Below are 6,000 nucleotides of genomic sequence, written 5' to 3'. Positions count from 1 at the left end.
GAATCCAGCAAATACCAGTTTTATACTCACTCCAATGCAGGACGAGGTGTGGGAGCTCCAATGAAAAAGTGGAGCTAAACCAAGTACCCAGATAACCAGTGATGTTGCATTTGAACAACAGTTTTGAAGCTGTAAACTCTGAAATGGTTATTTTGGGGAGCTTCATTGTACAAATCCTGAACTGGGCACCCTTTGGCATGAAGACTTGTGTTTCCTGCTTTCCTGAGGAACATGTAAAGTTCATTGTCTGGTCTATCCTTCCAAAGCATAAAGATGTCAGCAGTGTTGTTTTACACATGGGAACCCGTTGTTTATTGAAACTGGTTTCTAACATGCCATGTAAACCCTCATTCTATGTAGAGAAATCCAGTTATTGGTCTGAGATACCAGGTTAACACAAGTAGATTTCTCCAAAAGTAATACGGTTATTTGGCCATGTAAACACAAAACCAGGTTAAAATTAAGGATTTTGTAGTCTGTGCATGTCCACTGCACCCTGTTTGCCTGCCTAGATTCTCACAGCAGTCACAGGGAGAAGGAACTGTAAGTTAAATTTCCTTTTGCGCATACTTGAGCAACCACATTATTCATCCACCCGATTTAAATAATCTCAACATTTCAGAAATTGCTAAATTTATGTTGATGAGATGAATGTACAGTGCTAAGCTCAGTACCAATCTCAAGAGCAGTGTTTAGATAACATGTTTGCATAACAGCTCCTGGAATTTGTTCTAGGCATCCCCCCCCCAACCTCTCTCTCACACACAAAGCTCTGCCCACATTTTCGTTTACACTAAGCATGTCAAATTCACAAAACTATTTCTTTCTCTAAAGCAACTCATTGCTTAAGTCTAAATTTATACTTGTTCCATCAGAATTCTGCAACTCTAATAATATATTTTATGTACTGTATATAGTGCCTTTCACATGCTCATTTCCTACAAACAAAGATCACACTTGCCTCCAGCAGAGGCTTAATAAGTCACATTCTGGTATTGCACTTTTAGGGGTTTCCAAGGAAAGCTGTGTAATTAACAAAATGAATTGTATTTCAACATTTATGAATGTCAATATTACTTTGGTAACTATTTGAAGGTTATATCAGTTTAAAGTTGCTCTTAGAGTTAGTATTTATATAATTTTATACTATGTAATAGAATAAAAGTTTTTCAACTTGCAGGCAATGTGCAAGCAGCAGTCTTTACAGAAGCTGTGTTCTCAGTTTTTATTTTGTTTTTGAACTTGATTTTCTAATCTTAAGTTTGATTTGATCTGGCTTCTGCCTAGTTCACTTAAGGCAGTCATTAGAAATCAAATACATTTTAAGTGGAATTTAAATTTACAGATCTATACTCAATGCAAACCCACACTCTGGCTCATCTTGACTGCCCTTTGAACAAGGATTATGTTTTTTTGCTTTCTCCGGCATTTTCAGTACAATCCAGTCATTACATTAAGGGTAAATATGCAGGTGGTTGAGACTATTGTGTCCTGGATAATGACATGTCTGTCAGGCAGACTGCAGTTTGTGAGTCTCAAGGATTTTGTCTCAGATGCAGATGCGAATAACACTGAACCACCATAAGGAACAGTTCTTTTGTTTACTTTGTACCACTTTAAACTATAAATATAACACCAGGTTATGTCACTTGCAGCAATTTTCAGATGAATATGCACTTATTGGGTATATCAAGAACTGTTTCCTGGTGCAGAAAGAATTGACTTTCACCGCAACAAAGAGCCTCTATGCTCGGTCACTATTCAGGGAGTGAATGTTGAGATGGTGCACTGCTACAAGTACTAATTTTACACATCAGTGACAAGCTAATTTGTTCTCATAACACAACGGAAATAAATAAGAGTAGAACAGGCCGTTATTTCTTAGGAGACTATTATTTTAACATGGGCAACAACATCCATTACATATTCTACAACTCTGTGATGGCCATGGTGATTTTCATCACCAGGCCGGTAACATCACTTAAGGACAGCCATACTAAATCAACAAAGTAATTAGAAGGGACGGCTCTGTTATGGGACACCCTCTCAACCCCCAGGTGGTAGCAGTGAAAAAGAGAATGTAAACAATTCTGTGTGCATGTTGAACAATGTGGCACCTCTCTGGTACACAGAGTACTTTTAGACAATGAATTATTAAGCAGAAGTGTATCAAGAAATGCTATGAGGACTCCTTTATACCAACGGCACTACACCTGCATAATGCCTCACTATAACTGCAGAGGTTTTTCTTTTTAAATTTTCTTCCTTTTTGTCATTCTGGTGTGTGTTCGGACCATTGTGTATGTGATTAAATATTTATTGATTGAATTCTGCCAGTGTGACATCCACAACAAGCTCTAAAATCCAGAAAATGGACAAGGCAGAAAAACTATTATAGTTCTGATAATTACATTCTTAAACACTGCATATTTTTCGTGAAATAAACGCTCTGACTAGTTTAAATGCTTAAAGTTTCAGTTGACTGTGCCAACGCTAAAATTGGTAAAATGATATCAAATATTAAATGTTAAAGTTCCAGGATTAATCCTTTTCTTTAACTTTTCTCACATATAATGTGCAATCAATTTGCCAGAAGGGACAATTCTAAACTAAAAAGGAAAAAATAAAAAAATAAAAAAAATGTATCTGTTGCAAGGAAGCGGTCCATAAGAAGCTAGTGCTGCCTAATGTGGAGATTCTTTTATTAAAACAAGAAACGGTGGACATACTCTGGGGTCAGGGTGCTTCTCTGAACTCACTGGGTTTTTAACGATATGTTTAGTTCACATGAAAGTGTGCAGCGTGAACAGAAACTGAACTGGAAAAAGAAAAAGATAAGAAGTCTCATGATTTAGAACAAAGAAAACAGACAAGTGTGAAAACACCTTTAGTCTTGGTCCACTGCTAGTTCACAGCTGTGGAACAGCAGTAAACCCAAAGCTCATAGCACACACTGCAACTGACCGAAATAGTTTTCTCTCATTCTGAAAACATTATTTTTTTTCTCTGCCATCACTACAACCTACATGGGGTAAGTAATATTTTAAAAACATATCACTTTTGGGTGGAGTATTCCTTTAAATTACAGGAATTGGTGGTGGTGGGGGGGGGTTAAAAATAATATCGGGTAAAAGAAGGTTCACAAATCAGAAGAGTTAACAATCTTTGCAAAAAAAAAAAAAAAAAAAAAAAAAAAAAAATGGTAGAGCCTCTATTAGTAAATGATTTTTACTAGACTACCACAAACCTAAAATGGAAGGTGTATCAGCAGCAAGAATACTTTCCATAATGGTGAAACTTCCAAAATAGATTCTTGCTTTGTTTTAGTAATGGTATTGTAATACCATTGAATGTGACTGCTAAGTATTAAAGCCCATCATGTGCCGCTGTAGTGGAACATTACTTTAATAAGTAACTTAATTACATTACTTATTCTTTAAAAAAAATAAAATAAAAATATATATCTGTATTATAAGAGTGTATTATAAATTTGTGTGTTACTTTTTCTTTTGTACGAAATTTGCTCATTTCACTGACCAGCATTTATTATTGAATCCTAAACCCATATAGCTCATGAAACTGAGTGACTAGAAACACAATCATATCTAAACATTTTCTTGCATTTGATAAATATATTTATTCATTCATGTGCTGTAAATAACAATCCCTTCTTACATTCTGAATGTGCGCCTCCAAATATTTGCAGCATGAACATTAGCCGCTGTGCCACCAGATTGCATCTTTTCCAATTATCTACAGCAAATGGCTGGCTTAAAACTAAACTGGAACATTATAGGTTTGTTACTGGATTGCATACAGCACGCACACTCTTTTCTACTTGGCTGTGTGATTATGCCCAAAGCACTGGCATACCACGCATGTTTCTTGCATTATAATCAATGCTGCTGGCACTAGTCGCTTGCTCCCCGAGACCCTAAATTGGATGGATTAAATGCATCCCTCAGCACATGCAGGATTAATGTATAGCTATAACTTTTCATTTCTTTTCACCTGACTACATGCTATGCACATGCTGAACCTCTTCCTTAGCGGAGGAACACCAGACAATATTACATTGGCAATAGCAGGCAATGTCTAAAAAGACAATATTTTGACAAAACAATGCAGTATTTATTTTTTGAAGTGCTGGAAATATGCTTCCTTAATAACACGTCTGCTTAAGAAAGATACACAGGTATCTTAAAAAAAAAAACAAATAAATAAATAAATAAATAAATAAAGCATTATGTTAGGTTACTCGTTACTTTAAAAAGTAATGTTATGTTTTCCAGAACCAATTTTGTTTAAATTTTTCACATTTGGCTTATCTGTGGGTTATGCATTTTTCAGGATATTTCTGACAAAATTTAAGGCTGGGGTTATCTCCAAGTACCAACGGCAAAAGTATTTTCCAAATAATTTTCAACAACTGGACTGTGTGTGCTGCTCAAGCAATTGGAGTAGACAAAGTTGCCTTTGTGACGTTATGTTTTCAGGCAAGGCCTCCTTTCACTTATTTCTTGGCTGTTACTGTCAACTTAGGATTAGGTGGGGGACAGCTTTAGGGAAATTTAATTTGGTACGTTTGACAAATATTCAATGAAGAACTGAACAAAAGAAACTAACATCAAGTACATTACATACATGTGGTGCTTGAAATAAAGGAGATACATGGAGTACTTATTTAACCATTATGTATGCACAATGCATTTTTAAAATATGAACTATAAGAACATACCCAAGTGGACATTTCATTGCTTTGTCCTCAATACTAAAAAAATAGTTCACAGTTTATCTGAAAAGCTTCTCAAAATGTCAATCCAAAAAAACTTCAAGCAAAGCCCAAGTTCAGAAATTAAAATAAGGTTTACCAAAGAATCAATAAGAGATAAGAAAGACAATGGAACGAAGGACCTTCAAAACAAACATTTCTAAGGCAAGGGTTTTTTATTTAAAAGCAAATACAGCAGGTTATGAAATTAAATAATTTTAAAGCTTACTTACAAACAACATTCTCTTGCGAGTTTTGGTATTATTTTACATATCTGAGAATATAAAATGCTAAACCCCAATTGATTTCTATAAATTATAGCAATAAATATTGTGCAGAATTCTAAGAGATCTATTCTTAACTGCTGGGTGACTGACACTCTTATCAAAACCAAAATGTGTATACCTATACGCATTCACAGGGAAGACATACTTTGACATACTAATCTTGAGCCTCCTGAAAGACACGTCTAGCTCAATAAAAAGTTCTCTCGTTCCCATTCTGGAAGAGTTTTCAAAAATAAATTCTCTCTCTACCATTAGGACAGTCAGAGAGAGTCAGAGTCAGTCAAATGTGTACTCCAGGTCTAGATTACATGTGTCCATTACTTTAAAGGGTAAGGGGAAATGTGCCACATAGGGCAAGCACCAGGAATTGTACTTGACTAGATGAAATCTATAGTAAAAGCATAGTTTCTACTCACCTAAAGCTGACATGTCAGTTAACTATAGGTGCCTTCTAGGAACCAGGGACTTTTCAGAAACTGCTTCCCACCTCAGGAACTTGGGGCATTCATGGTCCCTGGGAGGTGGTCCTTGGTACTTATTTTTAGCTGCTACTCTAGGGTACATACTTGCGTTAAACCAGGAACTATCATGGATGGGGCTCAGGTGATGACTTGTGTTGATTGGTTGACCATAAGCACTGGGACCATCTTACAAATCTGTTAATAGTTTGGACTTTGGAGAGTTTCTGGTGGCAGTGGAGTGCCATACTTCATACCGCATTGCTCTTCATAGCTGCCTTCCTGGTGTGGTATGACAAGTACCAGATTGAAGCAATATTTTTGCCCATGAAGTTGCATTATCTTTGCAGAAATAAGGTGGGGGAGTGCAAAACTATAAGGTAACAAGCAGAAACTCTCTGGCTTCTAGCCAAAACATATGGCACATACAATTACTTCCATTACCAAGTTCCTACCACAAGCACATTTGGAAAATACTAATAAT

The 6,000-nt window shown here is 36.0% G+C and overlaps 1 protein-coding gene across 3 annotated transcripts in view; it reads right to left on the bottom strand.

The window, feature by feature from the left end:
* nsd2 (nuclear receptor binding SET domain protein 2) overlaps positions 1-6,000 on the bottom strand; it is a 144,457-nt gene that overhangs the window by 119,370 nt on the left and 19,087 nt on the right. The window lies entirely within an intron of this gene.

The sequence above is a fragment of the Erpetoichthys calabaricus genome, chromosome 5, assembly GCF_900747795.2.
Source record: "Erpetoichthys calabaricus chromosome 5, fErpCal1.3, whole genome shotgun sequence".
Classification (NCBI taxonomy): domain Eukaryota; kingdom Metazoa; phylum Chordata; class Cladistia; order Polypteriformes; family Polypteridae; genus Erpetoichthys; species Erpetoichthys calabaricus.
This window is presented reverse-complemented; position numbering and strand designations above follow the sequence as displayed.